Source organism: Somniosus microcephalus, chromosome 15 (genome assembly GCF_052327205.1).
Source record: "Somniosus microcephalus isolate GS21.2 chromosome 15, FLI_Smic_1.0, whole genome shotgun sequence".
NCBI lineage: Eukaryota > Metazoa > Chordata > Chondrichthyes > Squaliformes > Somniosidae > Somniosus > Somniosus microcephalus.
The window spans coordinates 17,010,690-17,030,044 of NC_141001.1; the positions used below are offsets into that span (position 1 = coordinate 17,010,690).

Sequence of the window (19,355 nt, forward strand, 5' to 3'; positions counted from 1 at the left end):
TTGCCTGCTACCTTGGAAGTGGCCTTGTCACTTGGAGTGAATGGTGAGACATTATTTAAACTGGAGCAATGGGTGTTTGGTTGATAGGTATGGTTTGGTCATTTTAAGACTGCTTTGTGGTGTTGGTGGGGAGTAGTTGGTACAGCATCTGGGAACCAGATGGGTGCACTGGTGCAACTTAAGTAAATCGGGCCATTATGAGGCCATGCCAGACCTCCCAGGCAGTAATGTGCGCTGCTGCTGGTGCTATCTCCACCTCAGGTTCCTCCTCCTCCTCCTCCTGTTCCACCTGCTCCTCCGAAGAGGCTGTGCATTCTGCACCTTGCTCCTCTTACAGCTCCAATCCTCACTGCTGCGTTCTGTTGTGCAGTGCACAGCATATGACAATGATTCTGGAGACCCTGGCTGGTACGTACTGAAGGGCTCCTCCAGATCTGTCAAGGCATCTGAAGTGCATCTTCAGCATGCTGATTTGTTTGCTCTATGACACAGCAGGTGGACATGTGGCTTTCATTATAGCACTCCTCGATGTCATTGCTTGGCCTCATCAAAGGTGTCATCAGCCACATCTTCAGTGGATAGCCCTTATCTCCAAGCAGACACCGGTAAGTCTATTTGGAGGTGCGAAGAGCTGAGGGAGGGTCGACTGGCACAGGACAACAGCTACCTGGGAATCTGGCACACACATGCATGATGATCCTTTTGTGGTTACAGATGAGCTGCACATTGAGGGAGTGGAAGCCCTTCCAGTTCATAAACACTCCTGGGTGATGTGGGGGTGCCTTGATGGCCGCATGTGTGCAGTTGATGACACCCTGCACCTGTGGGAAGCCAGCCAGAGGCTCAAAATCGAGCACCCGCTCAGTAACACTGGCTTCATTAGTGGCAAAGTTTACCTAAGTGGCTGACTTGCAAAACGTAGCATCGGTCACCTGGGTGATGCATTTGTGTGTGGCCAACTGCGAAATCCTGCAAATGTCTGCTGCAGACCCCTGGAAGGAGCCTGAGGCGAAGGAGTTAAGGGCGGTGGTGACTTTGACAGCCACTGGTAAGGCATGTCCATCAGGGCAGCAGGTCTTCTTTCAGCAAGCTACAAATGTCTGCCCTGACCTGGCGCAATACCCTGAGCCTCCAGAAGCACTGCTGTTCAGTCATGTCCAGGAAGCTCATCCTCTGCCTGCATACCCTGTGTTGGGGGTATTGTTCCGGTGCGATGCACCAGTGTGCTGATCCTCGCTCTCCTGTGGAGCATCAGGTCAGTGAGGAGAAGGCTGCTGGTGTTGCTGCTGCTGCTGCTGATGTTGTTGCTGCTGCTGCTGGTGTGGCTGGTGTTGCTGGTGCTGGGGCGGCTGGTGTTGCTGGTGCTGGGGCTCACCTTGGTCCGAATCTGAGGTCCAAGGTGAGACAGCATATGCGGCTCCCATGCTGATCTGATCGATGGCAGGTAAATTCGAGATCAGAGGCACAATCCTCCAATGTAGTGAGAGTGACTTGCAATGTGGTGAGAGTGGCTTCTGAGGTTGCAGAAATCACCTGCAACCTCCTGAGAGCAAAATCTCTGCACAAAATGGTGTCAGCAAGAGCCTTTCCCTTAGGCAAGGAAGCAGGTGTAAGCTGTGTGCATTTATGTGCTTTTTCCAGCTGTCACTTAATGAAATAGTACAATGGCCACTGAGCTCCCGCCTTCCCTTCACAGGCGAGCTTCCCGAGGTCTGTGAATTCCGTGCGTAACCAGTTAAAGTTGAAACTTCACATTAAAAATGCTGTTAAGGGTCTCTCAACAAACAGTTAACTACCTCAATGAGGTTGCCTGCCTCTCCCAAGCGCGTCCGTGGCGCACTTCGAAACGCACCTCAGTTAAATGCAGAAGTTGGCAGGATGATGGTGGGTACCTGACATGCTGTCAATTTCAGTGCTTTTAACTGCCAACCCGCTTCCTAACCTGCATGCTGTGCAATGTGAAAATTCCGGCCATTGACTCAACCACACTGCTTGTGAGTATGGGGACGTTCATCGACCTGAAACGTTAACTTTGTTTCTCTCTCCATAGATGCTGCCTGACCTGCTGAGTATTTCCAGCACTTTCTGCTTTTATTTCAGATTTCCAGCATCCTTAGTATTTTACTTTTGTATTAGTAACTTAAACTCATTTTGATCCAAAACTGGGTTAAATGTAAGACAGTTTGGGAGCTGAGACAGGCATCATTTGTCCCTAGAGGTAAAATCTCAGATAGTTCCTTGGTAAGGAGTTAAAAGAGGGTATTATAGATTTGTCTGGTTCCTCTACATATATTTGTCGGAATACCGAAACCTAGCTTTCTTGCAAAGTCCAGCAGGGAGGGAGTTTCCACCTGGAGACCCTATTCAAAGTTCTTCATGCCACAAGAACATAGATGACAAAAGCTGTCATAATTCTCCTCAGCTAATATTTTTATTATCAATAAAAGTTATAGTACATTGACCAACAACTTCTTCCTCTAGAATTATTTTATATAATTTTCTTGGTTTCTTTATAAATTGAGTTAACAAAATTTATTCTCAGGTTCAAACATCTTTTTGTGAACCGATCAAGTCATCACAATATTACAAAAGCATGTAAAATAGTTTATATAAGTTCATGAAATCTTTAAACCAACTGTTTCCTTACCAAGATGCTTGTTAATTTCCATAATACTGCTACCTATATCCAATTCACTGAAGTCTGTTCTTTTTTCTTTCAGCATATCTAAAAGTCAAAAAACAATTTATTCATTAATTAAAAATTTGTGCGTGTCCAGTGTTGATGTGTGTAATCTGATTGGTCTGTTTGTCTCAGCTTTTTCCTATCTCATTAGTATACTTACTTCATCAACAGAGATGGTGATTAATGAGGTGAACACAGCCCCAGCAAACGGAGATGGAAGTTTAGGTTAGGGGACATCGGAGTGCAAGGATTCACTGTATCTCATTTTTTGCTGTGGGGTGACACTGGTACAGGGCCCCAGGCAGGTCAGAACTCCCTGCAGCACCCACTTCATAATATTGTTTTAACCTCCACAGCTAAATAAATAATAAGACCATTGGACCACAACAACAACTTGCATTTATATAGCGCCTTTAACGTAGGAAAACGATCCAAGGTGCTTCACAGGAGCGTTATCAGACAAAATCTGACACCGAGCCACGTAAGTAGAGATTAGGAAAGGTGACCAAAATCTTGATGAAAGAGGTAGGTTTTAAGGAACATCTTAAAGGAGAGAGAGGTGGAGAAGTTTAGGGAGGGAATTCAGACCTTAGGGCCAAGGCAACTGAAGGCACAGCCGCCAATGGTGGGGTGAACAAAATCAGGAATGAACGAGGCCAGAATTGGAGGAATGCGGAGTTCTCGGAGGGTTGTAAGGCTGGAAGAGGCTACAAAGATAGGGAGAGGCGAGGTCATGGAGGGATTTGAACACATGGGTGAGAATTTTAAATTTGAGGCATTGCTGGACCAGGAGCTAATGCAGGTCAGCGAGGACATGGGTGATGGGTGAACATGATTTGGTGCAAGTTAGAATACGGGCAGCAGAGTTTTGGATGAGGTCAAGTTCTGGAAGGCCGTTTCGGAGAAAACGAAACCAGACAGAACACATACATATGGATTGGATGCAGATCCAGTCAGATCGGCCTGTAGATAAAGGCCATCTAAATGTTTACCCAGACAAAGGGAAACAGTTTTATATTCATATAAGGGGAGCATCAAAGACCCATTAAAGACATCAAGAAGACATTCAAAACAATACAAGGTCATTCCAGACCAGAGATGGCCATCACCGGCCATCCCGAAAGCAATTTAAATATAACTACCTCGCTGTGCTACAAGCCCGCCAAAAGTTAAACAAAGACTAAGCTTGATTTGGCGGGAGATAAAGGCTTCTCTTGAGAAGTATATTTGGAGTCCCGGGGTAGCCATCGGTAGCGATCAGCCAGACGCACTTTTGAGCTTGTCCTTTTGAGAACCGTGGAGGAACGTCGATCCAGAGACCAAGAAGGTGATTCGAGTCTGCGTCCCACCCCGGGGTAACCATCGGGAGATCATCGAAAAACCCCGGGCCGTTGACGAGACAAAAGGGCAGCAGCCCTACAGAAGAAATCTAGCTGAAAATGGTAACCAGCTAGAGACCTCTCTAACCGTGATCAAACAGATGGTCTCCGTCCCCGCCGACGTCCAGGCCTGCTGACATCCAGCCTGTCCGTGACCTTCACCTCGAGGAAGAAGAGAGTCGCAGCCCGCAGCGCTGACCATGTGGAGACAGGACGCCTGAAAGGATCAAAACGCAGACCTGTTTTCAAAACTCTATACTTTCCAACTGGATTGGTGAGCATGTTTCTGGCCCCTCACAATCTGATCTAGACAGGCTTAGGGGGTGGGCATTTAAGGGGTAATTTTAACAATGAGTTGTTGTCCCTCGATGTTCCGTGTGTTTCCCCATTTCGTGATGACTTTTGTGAAGTATAATATGCCTGTATATATCTTAGCCAGTACTGTATTATGATTTGTTTTTCCCTCCCATGTACCTTATTGGTTTGCAGTTTGATTTGTTCCTTTATGCAATAAAGTTTCATTTCGTTTACATTAAACCTGGCCTATAGAGTATTCTCTACATTGTAGTTCCTGCATCCAAGTCCAGTGTCTAGGACCTAAGGGGCGAGTGGGTCGAACCACTCAAGGTTGTACTGTGAAAAAGAGAGAGAGGCCTCAAGAGAGAGAAACCTCTGAGATCTAGGAGAAAAACCCCTTACAGCTGTTCTTGCTACAATGATGCTACAACCACGTTACATTGGGCCTCCTGTTGAAACTACCACCCGAAAACCTGCCTTGCACAGTAAGTTTAGTGCTGCACTAATGTTAATTAGCAAGCAGCACCAATATACCGGTGCTGCCAGACCTATTAATTCCAGTGGCCCTTAACTGCGACCCACAGTGCCACCAGTAGGTTTTTCAGATGAGATGTTCAACCCAGGCCCCTTTTGCCCTTTCAGGTGGATTTAAAAGATCCCATGGCCTTATGTCAAGATAAGTGATTATCCTAGCCAATATTTATCCCTAAACCAATATCGTTAAAATGGATTATCTGGTCATTATCTCAGAACTCAATGAGATCCTGCTATGCGCAAATTGCTAACCGCGATTACACAGTGACTACACTTCAAAAGTACTTAATGGCCTGTAAAGCACTTTGGGACGTCCTGCGATTGTGAAAGGTGCTATATAAATGCAAGTTCTTTCTTTGTAGATATTGTAAATAGTTCAAAATTTTAAGAATAGAATATTTACAGGCTATCTGTCACACCCCACCCCCCAACCCTCCCCACTGACACCAAAAATAAAACAAAAAGATGAATAATCACCCTTCATGGTGTAAAATTTATCCTGTGGCTTTTCAAAGGAATTACAAATTATATTTACATTCTGACCCTTCCAATCCAGTTATTTTTAAGCCATCATTTGATTTCAATGGTTACTTGCTACCAGTAGCAATTAGAAAATTACCCCCATTCCCTACACAGTAATAAGGAAAAACAATATAGCTTTGATGATGTCTTCATCACTTTCGCAACAGATTGATTACTCAAGGATCAATTGACACTACTTAATTCACTTTTTTAAAACACTAATGTACTGTAAACCAAACTATTGAGGTTTTTGTCTCCTTTTTTATTACATTTGATTTAAGCATGCATGACATTATGCAACCAACTTTACCTTCAACTTTGAAAATATCTAGGGGTGATATCTGTAGAAGAAACAAACCTTGTATTATGGTTGGTATCGAATTGTCCACTTGCATTAAAATAATGTTACAAAAATAATTAATGACATACCAGTAAACAGTATTCCTATCACACTCTTCTCTTACCGCTACAAGATCGGTCCATGAGATGCTCATCATGGAGAAGGCCAACAAAGTAGAGGTAAAATTCATCTTCTGCTATTACAGCTTTATTTGAACATCTATCTTAAATGAACGCAGAGAAGGGCAGAGTTAGGAAATGGCTCTAGAAAATTAACTTACACTTATAAAAAGAAATAAAACTTCAAATACATTTGTTAGATAGTTCTACAATTAATAGTAAATACAATTACTTTTTCAGGCAAAATAGATTGCATTAATTTATTTATATGTGATCTATGTTTATAACGGATATTACATTTTTACATATTTTGTCATTGTCGTAAATCGCAACTTCTATAAGAAGTAACTCAGGAAGTACTACTGAACGGCCAGCTGAGGGCGCAGCCCGAGGAGTATAAATACTCGGGCGTGGGCCCACCTTGGCCAGAGACAGTCTGGAAACAGGAAGCTAGTGACTACTAACTAGACCTCCATGTTTTGTTACAAGTCGATTAAAGCCTTGCTTTATGTACAACCAAGTGCGTAGTGAGTCTTTATTAAGTCAGTCATTGTAGTTTTTATTAACAATTCCTAAAGGGGTATCATGAGTTATGTTGAACCGTCACAGTGACCTGAATACAGAAGCACAAAATAGAGTAATTATGGCAATAATTTTGCTGAAATCAGAGCAAATTATGGTTATATTGTAAAATCTGTTGTATTTTAGTAACTACTACTGAACATAATTACAATGGGACAATTATGTAGCTTGTTTCTGAAACCTGACTTCAGACATGCTAAGGGAGAGCCAGCATCAGAGGCATGTCTGCAATAGGAAAAATCAGGCATTTATCTATCAAAGCAATAGAAGGTCTATCAAGCATCCCTGTGAAAGTTACTCTGGATATACGAGAAAGCATGGGCCACAAGGAATTCTGTGGCCACCAGAATCCTAGCAAGAATTCTGTGCAAACCCGCTGCTAGCTAACATGCTTACTTGCTCCAGGGAGAATTATTTAGGTGTTGCACATCACCAATAAATCAAAAAAGGGGAAATCACTGGCAAATCAATTTAACAATATTCATTAATACAAAAGCAAAATACTGCAGATGCTGGAAATCTGAAATAAAAACAAAAAATACTGGAAATACTCAGCAGGTCAGGCAGCATCTGTGGAGAGAGAAACAGACTTAACGTTTCAGGTCGATGACCCTTCGTCAGAACTATCACAGACCTTCCCTTTTGTTCTTTCCTTTCCTCCCCCCTTTCCCTGCCCCTGCACTTGCTTAAAAACTTGTTCCATCTCCAGCTTTTTCCAGTTCTGACGAAGGGTCATCGACCTGAAATGTTAACTCGGTTTCTCTCTCCACAGATGCTGCCTGACCTGCTGAGTATTTCCAGCATTTTGTTTTTATTAACAATATTCATAATGGATTGATTTGTGCAGTCATTAAGGGGAGTTCTCCCGGTATCCTGGTCAACATTTATCCCTCAAACAACATGACTAAAACGGTTTAAGTGGTCATTTATCTCATTACTGTTTGTGGGAGTTTGCTGTGCACAGATTGGTTGCTGGGTTTCCCTACATTACAACAGTGACCACACTTCAAAAGAAGTAATTTTTTTGGCTGTGAAGCACTTTGGAACTTTCCCCCCTCTTTCTTTTCTTTATGTGTGATTGTTTAAAATAATGCAGATGCACAACAAAATGCATCCATTGATGATAACTGTGGCAGACTGGAAAGTAATGCAGGTTTGTGGGGGGGGGGGTGCAGTTTATTTTGTAAAGGTGAACAAAAGGTTTCAGAAGTGGGGCACCTGAGGAACTTATCTTGTAAAATGAATCTTGTAGACTTACCAGTCTTCCAAGGGACACTGATGTTTTGGTAGCAATTGCTCATTGCCACCACCACCCTCCTACTATGACATGGGGGTGATTTTATCAATGGGGACATGATGGAGACGGGAAAGCTGCTTGTCAGGTTTCGGTCCCGCCTCCATCGACGTCTGGCCAACCCATGCTATTTTTCCTCGATTGGCCTTGTTAAGCCCGCCCAGCGGGCTTAGCCAGCCAATTAAGAGAAAGCCAGTGACATGACGTCAGCGAATGACGTTTCATCTGTCAAGATTTTTTGACAGGTGAATTGTCATCGTTTGACAGCTCTGTGAAGCTGTCAAACACTGACAATCTGTCTTCTAAGTTGAGACCTTGGACACAGGCTCACTTAGAAAGCTTTCCTGAGCAGAAAGCAGAAGGCTGCTGCATTTAAGAATGCAGCAGCCATTCTGCTTTCTCTGCCGATGAGATGAGGCAGCTCTGCAGCCTAAAGGGATGAAGCCTGGAGGAAGAAGCAAAGGTAAGTAATCTTATTAAAACACTTTAGACTCACTCACACTTACCTCTCCACACTTGCACTCATCAGTCACCTGCACACTGGACATTTTGGCCCCTCCGACCCCCGCCTCGCTGACCCTGGCGAGGTTCGGAGCCATCGGGAAGTTCACGCTTTAGGGCTCAAAATAGGGATTAGCCAAAAAACTGCCTGTTAACTACCTGTTAACAGGCAGTTAATTGGCACCAATCCCCTTCCCGCCTCGAGGAGACGGGACCCGCTCCCAGATTCTGCCATTTTCCCGGCTGTCCAGCCTCCATACCCGCCTCCCCAGGGCTGGGAAAATTGCCCCCCATGGCTTTAATATTTTGTTCCTCATACTCCACGTCAAGTTCTCTTTGCAAAAGTTATGCAGCATGCAACAAACAACAATGTTTCCTTATATCCTCGGGGGTGGCAAGTATGTACTTAAATATGCTCCCTGATCAGTCAGAATATCTGAAACACTACTTCAAGTTCTCCAATATATGCTCTACAGTCATCTTGGTGGCAGCAAGAGCTTCATTACATCTGTGCTTTGCTTCTGTCTGTGACTGTCACATAGTTGTCATCAGCCAGGTCTACAGACCTTGGTTTCCAAGGAGTCATTCTTCCACATTTCCTTCAAGTAAGGCTGACAGGGATGAGTAGTATCATGGAAGCTGCCAGGGAAGTAGACATGGACCTCCATCTTAACCAGAAATACCAGGGCACCTGAAGAAGCTGGCGTTAGGCTTTGCACCTGGGCTATTGGATAATCTGAGGAGGTCAGGCAGCAAGACAAGGAAGGCTTGCTAATTGTAACATTCCTTTAGTGGCTTCCCACTGATCTTCAGGCCTGCAGGCATTCGGGCTCTTTTCCAGAGCAGGCCTGTACCAAGGGTGTGACAGGGCATTGCAAATAACCGAGCTTACCAAATTAAGGTGCACAACTCTCAGTGGCTTCTTGTCAGTGCGCTCACCATGGATTCGAGCCTCACTCCAGAGACTGGAACACATTATCTCGGCTAACAGTACTGAGAGAGTGCTACACTGTCAGCGGTACCGTCTTTTGGACGAGACATTAAACCAAAGCCCCTTCTGCCCTCTCAGGTGGATGTAAACTATCTCATGGCACTATTCAAAGAACAGCAGGAGAGTTCTTTCAATGTCCTGAGCAAATTTATTCCTCAACCAACATTACCAAAATAGATTATCTGGTCATTTATCTCATTGCTGTTGGTTGAACCTTACTGTGTGCAGATTGGTTGCTGCGTTTCCTACATTGCAACAGTGACTACATTTCAAAACATAATTGATTAGATGTGAAGCACTTTGGGACGTCCCGAGGTCTGGAAAGGCACTGTATAAATGAAAATTCTATCTTTTTTCTTTCACTGAAGCTAGAACAGGTGCAGAATAATTTGAGCACACGCACCAGTTTATCACCACCATGCACCCTCCCCACCGCCGCGCCCCCCCCGCCACTCCCCCGGGTAACAGGAAATATCGGGGCTACATAGAATCATAGAATGATACAGAACAGAAGGTGGCCTTTCGGTCCATCATGCCTGTGCCGGCTCTTTGAAAGAGCTATTCAATTAGTCCCCACTCCCCTGCTCTTTTCCTATAGCCGAGCAAATTCTCTCTTTTCAAGTATTTATCCAATTCCCTTTTGAAAGTTATTATTGAATCTGCTTCCACCACCCATTCAGGCAGTTCTTTCCAGATCATAACGTGCTGCATATTTTTTCCCCGCCATGTCACCTCTGGTTCTTTTGCCAATGACCTTAAATCTGTATCCTCTGGTTACCGATCCTTCTGCCACTGGAAACAGTTTCTCCTTATTTGCTCTATTAAAATCCTTCAAGATTTTGAACAACTCCTCCCCTTAACCCTCTCTACTCTAAGGAGAACAACCCCAGTTTCTCCAAGTAAAAGTCTTTCATCCCTGGTACCATTTTAGTAAAACTCCTCTGCACCCTCTCTAAGGCCTTGGCATTCTTCCTAAAGTGTGGTGCCCAGAACTGGCTACAACACTCCAGCTGGGGCTCAGCACATGTTTTATGAAAGTTTAGCATAACTTCCTTGCTTTTGTTCTTTCTCTATTCATAAAGCCAAGGATCTCATGCCTTTTTAACAACCTTCTCAACTGTCCTGCTGCCTTCAAGGACATGTGTACATACACCCCCAGGTCTGTCTGTTCCTGCACACCTTTAAAATTGTCTATTTTTGTTTGTATTGCCTCTCCTCATTCTTCCTACCAAAATGAATCACTTCTCTGCATTACATTTCATCTCCCTTATGTCTGCCCATTTTACCAGTCTAAGTCCTCCTGAAGTCTGTTATTATCCTGCAAACTTTGAAATTATGCCCAGTATACCCAAATTCAGGTCATTAAATGTATCAAAAAGAGCAGTGGTCCCAACACCAACCCGTGGGGGACCACACTGCACACATCCCTCCAGTACTCTCTGCTATCTGTCCCTTAGTTAATTTTGTATCCACATTGCCACTGCTCCTTTAATTGTATGGGCTTTTGGTAACAAGTCTATTATTTGGTACTTTACCAAACGTCTTTTGAAAGTCCACATCCACAACATCAACCCCACTACCCTCACCCATCCTTTCTGTTACTTCATCAAAGAACTCAATCAAGTTATTCAAACACAATTTACCTTTAACAAATCCATGCTGGCTTTCATTTATTAACCAATATTTTCCCAAGATTTTGTCCCAGATTAATGTCTCTAAAAGTTTCCCCAATATCGACGTTAGGCTGATTGGCCTCAGCCATGCCCTCTATCCCCACGAGGCCATACCCTCCGCCACCACACAAGAAGATCTCCTTTTTGGTCCCGCCCTTCCTTTCACTATTTATATGTTTATAGAAGACTTTTGAGTTCCCTTTGATGTGACCCACTAATCTATTCTCATACACAACTCTATCACCGCCTCCCTTCATCAATGGACAGAAAGCAGCTTGCCACGTTTTAGGATTTTTTTTTACCATATTTGTTCCTCAAACCTGGAAAAAGTTCCCTTTAATGCTGACTTTCCATAAAAATGCTTATTCTCAAGTTTTAAAAAAGGTCACGCAAAGAGAAGTTAATATGCTAAACAGAAGTTGTTCTTCCTCTCAGAGACTAATCAATAAATGATTTGCTCATTTCTCTGGGTAATTAGAAAACACCTGTCACCCACTATGTTGGAAAACCCATTTATCGCTCTCTGTGAAATGGTGGATGGGATAGGTGAAGTGGATCAGCACAAGCACCATAAAAAGTAATCCAGCTTTGACAACAGAGAAGCTGCTGAGGCAAAACGCCCAAGATGTTAGAAATACAGAGGAGCCAAGTCTGTTTAAGTCAAGCAAGATGATCCATTGAAGTTGGGTAGCATAACGTGTTCATTATTTTTATGTTATTGCATGGAGATAAATATCAAATAGAACAAAGTGAATTTGATAACTATTGTAATTGTACATTCATCTCACTGTGGAATAGATTAGCTTAACAATTCAATCCAAGCCTCATTTGAACTAGTATTAACTCAGACCACCTTCAGAGCGACTAAAGACATGCAAAAGAGACGAATATCCGGTTCTATTGCTACACCGCACCCCTCTCCCCGGGTTCCACTGCTGTACAAGTAAATATAAGGCACAGTGAATCAATGTCCATAAAAATAAGACACAGACTACTGTGGAGGAGGAATTCCTAGAGGGTATACGGGATGGTTTCCTGGACGAATATGTCGAGGAACCAACTAGAGATCAGGACATCTTAGACTGGGTATTATGTAATGAGAAAGGATTAATTAGCAATCTTGTTGTGCGAGGCCCCTTGGGGGCGAAGCGATCATAATATGATAGAATTCTTCATTAAGATGGAGAGTGAAGTAGTTCACTCAGAGACTAGGGTCCTGAATTTAAATAAAGGAAACTTCGATGGTATGAGGCGCGAGTTGGCTAGGATGGATTGGGGAACGTTACGTAAAGGGTTGACGATGGATAGGCAATGGCAAACATTTAAAGATCGCATGGATGAACTACAAAATTTGTTCATCCCTATTTGGCACAAAAAATAAAACAAAAGTGACTCGACCGTGGCTAACAAGGGAAATTAGGGATAGCATAAGATCCAAGGAGAGGACATATAAATTGGCCAGAAAAAGTAGCAAACCTGAGGATTGGGAGCAGTTTAAGATTCAGCAAAGGAGGACAAAGGGATTAATTAAGAGGGGGAAAATAGAGTATGAGAGTAAGCTTTCAGGGAACATAAAAACTGACTGTAAAAGCTTCTATAGATATGTGAAGAGAAAAAGATTGGTGAAGTCAAGCGTAGGTCCCTTGCAGTCAGAATCAGGGGAATTTATAATGGGGAACAAAGAAATGGCAGACCAATTAAATACATACTTTGGTTCTGTCTTCACAAAGGAAGGCACAAATAACCTCCCAGAGATGTCAGGGAGCATAGGGTCTAATGAGAGGGAGGAACTGAATGAAATCAGTGTTTGGAAATGGTGTTAGGGAAATTGACGCGATTGAAGGTCGATAAATCCCCAGGGTCTGATAATCTACATCCTAGGTTACTTAAGGAAGTGGCCCTAGAAATAGTCGATGCATTGCTGGTCATCTTCCAAAATTCTGTAGACTCAACTGGATGTCCTGACCTCCAAAGTGAACCACCGAGTGTACTCGGTCATCCAGGACGCGACCTCGTACGCGGATGCTATCAAGCTCCTCAAGGACCAGTACACACGCCCAGTGAACAAGGTGTACGCTAGGCACCTCCTGTGGAGTCGTAAACAACAACCGGGGGAATCGACCGAGGAATACCTTCAGGCACTGTCTGTGCTTGGCCGGGCCTGTGGTTGTAAGGATGTAAAGGCCGCCGTGTACACAGAGGAACTTATCCGGGACGCTTTTGTAGCGGGCCACAGGTCCAATTACACCCGACAGCGACTGTTGGAGCAGAGTGACCTCGATCTCAACAAGGCCTCTGAACTCGCACTATCATTGGACGCAGCCTACCGGGGCATGGACGCCTACTCCTCTGCACCGTGGACGCGGCGGGGAACGACAGCCTGGGACACGGTAGGCCCGTCTCATAGCGCTGTGCCACCCCAGCCACATCCCAGCAATGGCCCAACTACCGCAGCAGTGTCCCAAGGCCAGACAGCAGTGCCCCAAGGCCAGAAATGCTACTTCTGTGGCCAGGCCAAACACCCCAGAGCGCGCTGCCCGGCGAAAAATGTGATCTGCTCGGGCTGCGGGAAGAAAGGACACTACGCCAGCGTCTGCAGGGCCAAAGCCACCCCGAACCCCAGCAGCGCCGCGTGTGGGCCGTGCGGGCCGCCATCTTGGGCCTCCCCAGCCATGTGCGAACCACCGGAACAGCAGCCATTTTGAACGCCTCCAGCCACATGGGGATCATGGATGCCGCCATCTTGGACGACAGCCGGGACGCAGCAGGCCCCCAACACCGCCTCATCTGATACCCGCAGCGACACACCGACCCCTACGCTGGCCTCCGTTACGCTGGACCAAGCGAGACCGCACCAGCTGGCCCGGTCCACAATGGACATTAAGGTAAATGGTCACGAAACAATCTGCCTTTTTGACTCTGGGAGCACGGAGAGCTTCATCCACCCCGACACGGTGCGGTGTTGCTCTCTCCCAGTCCTGCCTGCGCACCAGCGGATTTCTATGGCCTCCGAGTTCCAGTCGGCGGACATTGGCGGCTACTGCGTGGTGACACTCGTAGTAGACGGGACTGTGTACGATAATTTTAAACTTCTGGTCCTGCCCCACCTCTGTGCTGCTGTTCTACTGGGGTTAGATTTTCAGTGCCACCTTAAGTGTTACGATGGCGTACGGTGGACCCCTCCCCCCACTCACAGTCCGCAGCCAGCAGCTTCCAAATTGCCCGCCGCGCACCAGGTGCAACCTCTCCACACTCAGAGTCACCCCCCCCCCACCCACTGTTTGCTAACCTCACCCCCGACTGTAAGCCCATCGCCACAAAGAGCAGGCGATACAGTGCCGGGGACAGGGTTTTCATTAAAACCGAAGTGGAGCGGCTCCTGAAGGAGGGGATTATTGAGGGCAGCACCAGCCCCTGGCGAGCCCAGGTTGTGGTCGTTAAGACTGGCGAGAAGCAGCGCCTGGTCATCGACTACAGCCAGACAATAAATCGCTACACCCTGCTGGACGCTTACCCACTCCCCCGTATAGCTGATATGGTCAACCAGATCGCGCAGTACCGCGTCTTCTTGACCATTGACCTGAAATCAGCGTACCACCAGCTCCCTATCCGCCCTGAGGACCACCAGTATACTGCCTTTGAGGCAAACGGCCGCCTCTATCACTTCCTTAGGGTTCCCTTTGGCGTCACCAACGGGGTCTCCGTCTTCCAAAGGGAGATGGACCGGATGGTCGATCAAAATGCGTTGCAGGCCACCTTCCCATATCTGGACAATGTGACCATCTGCGGCCATGACTTGCAGGACCATGACGCAAACCTCGAAAAATTCCTCTGCACCGCCAAACTCCTCAACCTGACGTATAACAAGGAGAAGTGCATATTCCGCACAACCCGCCTCGCCATCCTTGGCTGTGTTGTGGAACACGGAGTCATCGATCCCGACCCCGACCGGATGCGTCCCCTTATGGAACTCCCACTGCCCCACTGCCTCAAGGCCCTGAAGAGGTGCCTAGGGTTTTTCTCTTATTACGCCCAGTGGGCCCCTACTATGCGGACAAGGCCCGGCCGCTGATCAAGTCCACCTCTTTTCCCATGACGGCAGAGGCCCGCTTAGCCTTCCACCGTATCAAGGAAGACATTGCCAAAGCCACCATGCACGCAGTGGACGAATCCATCCCCTTCCAGGTGGAAAGCGACGCGTCCGACTTTGCCCTGGCTGCTACCCTCAATCAGGCGGGGAGACCCGTGGCCTTCTTTTCACGAACCCTCCAGGGCCCGGAGACCAGACACTCCACCGTTGAGAAGGAGGCCCAGGCTATTGTGGAGGCTGTGCGTCATTGGAGGCACTACCTGGCCGGAAAACGATTTACCCTGCTCACTGACCAGCGTTCAGTTGCGTTTATGTTTAACAACAAGCAGAGGGGCAAAATCAAAAACGACAAGATCTTGAGGTGGAGAATCGAGCTTTCCACCTACAATTACGAGATCTTGTACTGGCCCGGGAAGCTCAATGAACCCCCGGATGCTCTATCGCGTGGCACCTGCGCCAGCGCGCAGATCGATAGACTGCGGGCCCTCCACAATGACCTCTGCCACCCGGGGGTCACCAGGTTCTTCCACTTCATCAAGGCCCGCAACCTGCCTTACTCCATTGAGGAGGTCAGGACCATGACCAGGAACTGCCAAGTCTGCGCTGAGTGCAAACCGCACTTTTATAGACCAGACAGGGCTCACCTGATAAAAGCCACTCGCCCCTTCGAGCGCCTGAGCGTTGATTTTAAAGGGCCTCTCCCCTCCTCCGACCGCAATGTGTACTTCCTCAACATTATTGATGAGTACTCCCGTTTCCCATTCGCCATCCCCTGCCCGGACTTGACCAGTGCCACGGTCATTAAATGTCTGAACGACCTCTTCACCCTGTTCGGTTTCCCCAGCTATATCCATAGCGACCGGGGCTCATCGTTTATGAGCGACGAACTCTGTCAGTACCTGCTCGCTAGGGGTATTGCCACAAGCAGGACCACCAGTTACAACCCCCGGGGGAACGGACATGTGGAAAGAGAGAATGCGACAGTTTGGAAGGCCGCCCTGCTAGCCTTAAAGTCTAGGGGCCTTCCGACCTCCCGCTGGCAGGATGTGCTCCCCGATGCGCTCCCCGATGCGCTCCACTCTATTCGGTCACTGCTCTGCACTGCCACTAACGCCACCCCTCATGAGAAAATGTTTGTCTTCCCAAGGAAGTCCACATTGGGGACATCGCTACCGCCATGGCTGACGTCCCCAGGGCCGGTCCTACCGAGAAGACACGTGAGGACCCATAAAACGGACCCCCTGGTCGAAAGGGTCGACCTCCTCCACGCCAACCCCCAGTATGCTTACATTGCGTACCCGGACGGGCGGGAGGACACAGTCTCCATACGAGACTTCGCACCCTCGGGGGCCGCAGTAACCCACTACCCACTACCCCCCCCACGACCCGATATCCAGCCCCAGCAGACGGCGGGCCTGGGCCCTGCGACCCGCTCGACACCTACGAGGACTACACACCAGTGCCCCAGCCTACATGGGACTCGACGCCGGAAGCTTCACTACACCTGCCGTCGCCACGTCGATCACAGCGGCAGACAAGACCTCCGGAGAGACTCCAATACACTAACTTTTAATACACTTCACCCCGCCGGACTCATTTTTAAACAAGGGGTGAATGTGGTAAACCACTGTTTGTATTCCACTGTGTACATGCCTGTACATGTCTCGGCTGACTCCTCCCACGAGTCCAGGTATAAAGGTGACTGCTCCACAGTCCCTCTGTATTCTGGACCGGTCGACCACACGAGGCACACCTTCATTCTCTTGTTAATAAAAGCCTGTTAATTACTCGCTTAATCTCAGTCTTTTGAGTTATTGATAGCGCATCAGGAACAAAGAATTGGCAGACCAATTAAATGCATACTTTGGTTCTGTCTTCACAAAGGAAGACACAAATAACCTCCCAGAGATGTCGGGGAACATAGGGTCTAATGAGAGGGAGGAACTGAATGAAATCAGTATTTGGAAATGGTGTTAGGGAAATTGACGCGATTGAAGGTCGATAAATCCCCAGGGTCTGATAATCTACATCCTAGGTTACTTAAGGAAGTGGCCCTAGAAACAGTAGATGCATTGCTGGTCATCTTCCAAAATTCTGTAGACTCTGGAACAGTTCCCATGGATTGGAGGGTAGCTAATGTAACCCCACTATTCAAAAAAGATGGTAGAGAGAAAACGGGGAATTATAAGCCTAACATCAGTAGTGGGGGAAATGCTAGAGTCGATTATAAAAGATGTAATAGCAGAGCACTTGGAAAACAGTGACAGGATTGGACAAAGTCAACATGGATTTACAAAAGGTAAATCGTGCTTGACTAATCTACTGGAATTTTTTGAGGATGTAACTGGTAGAATAGATAAGGGAGAACCAGTGGATGTGGTGTATTTAGACTTTCAGAAGGCTTTCGATAAGGTTCCGCATAAGAGATTAGCGTGCAAAGTTAAAGCACATGGGATTGGGGGTAAGGTATTGGCTTGGATAGAGAACTGGCTGGCAGACAGGAAGCAAAGAGTTGGAATAAACAGGTCTTTTTCCCGAGTGGCAGGCAGTGACTAGTGGGGTACCGCAGGGATCGGTGCTAGGACCCCAGTTATTCACAATATATATTAATGATCTAGACGAGGGAACTAGATGTAATATGTCCAAGTTTGCAGACGACACAAAGCTGGGTGGGCATGTGTGCTGAGGAGGATGCAGAGAAACTCCAGTACGATTTGGGCAGGTTGGGTGATTGGACGGATGCATGGCAGATGCAGTATAATGTGGATAAATGCGAGCTTATCCACTTTGGTGGCAAAAACAGGAAGGCAGATTATTATCTGAATGGCAATAGATTGGGAAAAGGGGAAGTGCAACGAGACCTGGGTGTCCTTGTGCACCAGTCGCTGAAGGTAAGCATGCAGGTGCAGCAGGCGGTTAAGAAGGCAAATGGTATGTTGGCCTTCATAGCGAGAGGATTCGAGTATAGGACCAAGGATGTCTTGCTGCAGTTGTACAGGGCCTTGGTGAGACCACACCTTGAGTATTGCATGCAGTTTTGGCCAACTGGATAAAAAATTGAAGGTCATGGTAACCTTCACAGCCACTGGCAGTGCCATACAGATGTTAAATCCTGTCTGGAGGTGTTCCCACTACAGGTGCAAAAGCATCCAATTTCACAGAGCTGTCTCCCACGCCCCAAGGGTACCTGAAATAGGTTGAACATCGTATTGGGTCGGATGATTTTTCAGATGCCTTGCCAGCTGCGTAAAAAGGCAATAGGCGGCTTGCATTTATTGACTGGCCAGCCTAGAGTAGAACAGATACCAAACCTGCTCCGCTCAGGTTTTCCTGGCGTAGATGCAGCCGAGGAAGCGCCACAACCAAAAAGGAAAGTATTTTCTTTTTTAAATAAAAGCTTGATGCAGAGCCTAAAGGAGTAGTGCTCCTCTTGGCTCCACAGCATTCCTGAAGGCCTCTGCTAGCCCACAATCGTTCCTTCTCCCATTCTCTTTTGCTCCCTCCCTCCTGGGACTGGCCTGAGGGTTGCTGCTGGCAGGGCAGGCAGCCCAAATTAGTACGCTGGCAATGGTAAGCTGTCTCTGAAGGTGTGACAGGTGCCGGCAGCTCACTCAAATGATTCAAATGAATCCTGAGGCCCAATTTCAGGCAAGCTTTGTGCATTGAGTGCTGTTGGAGTTTTGCTAAGTGGGAGAAAAATAATTTAAGTGTATTTTGTGAATTTTTGTGTGTTAAGAAGTCAATTATTTGAAGTAAGTTTAATTTTTTAAGGGTTTTTTAAACTCTTGGGCAGTTTAAACAGGAAGTAGAATCCGGGTATAAAAGGGGAGGGGCTAGTGCAGTGCACGGAGTGCTTTGTGCATTGAGTGCTGTTGGAGTTTTGCTAAGTGGGAGAGTTCAGATAAGTGGAAGGTGAGGGTGTGTTTTTTGCTCTGTTTTATTCCCCACTCCCAGGCTTAGACAGCACTGCGGAGGTGGAGCAGCGAGACGAGTCAACCAAACAGGCTCCACAGACAGTATTCAAGGAGGAGGTTGGTGATCAGCTGGTTGGTTGGTTTTCTTCCTTCTCTTCTCTTTCATACCTTTAAGTTGGTAAGTCCTATTGAATAGTGGTGTGATATTATCATATATATCTGGGCAGGGTCTTCATAACTAATAATAAGAAATTAAATTAATTATATAGAATGGAGCAGGTGATGTGTTACTGTTGCGAGATGTGGGAGCTGGTGAACCCCATTGAGGCTCACGGTGATTACATCTGCGACAAGTGTTTGCTGCTAGAGGAACTCAAGTTCCATGTTATGGAGCTTGAGACTGAGCTTCGGACACTGCGACACATCAGGGAGGGGG

The 19,355-nt window shown here is 46.6% G+C and overlaps 1 long non-coding RNA gene across 1 annotated transcript in view; it reads right to left on the bottom strand.

Moving 5' to 3' along the window:
- Positions 1–2,426: 2,426 nt before the first annotated feature.
- Positions 2,427–19,355, bottom strand: part of LOC147106564 (uncharacterized) — a 41,745-nt gene continuing 24,816 nt past the window's right edge. The window contains exons 2-4 of the long non-coding RNA XR_015081063.1: positions 5,880–5,978; positions 5,726–5,756; positions 2,427–2,725 (exon numbers count right to left, since the gene is read on the bottom strand). This is a non-coding gene — a long non-coding RNA (uncharacterized LOC147106564). The remainder of the gene's footprint in view (positions 2,726–5,725; positions 5,757–5,879; positions 5,979–19,355) is intronic.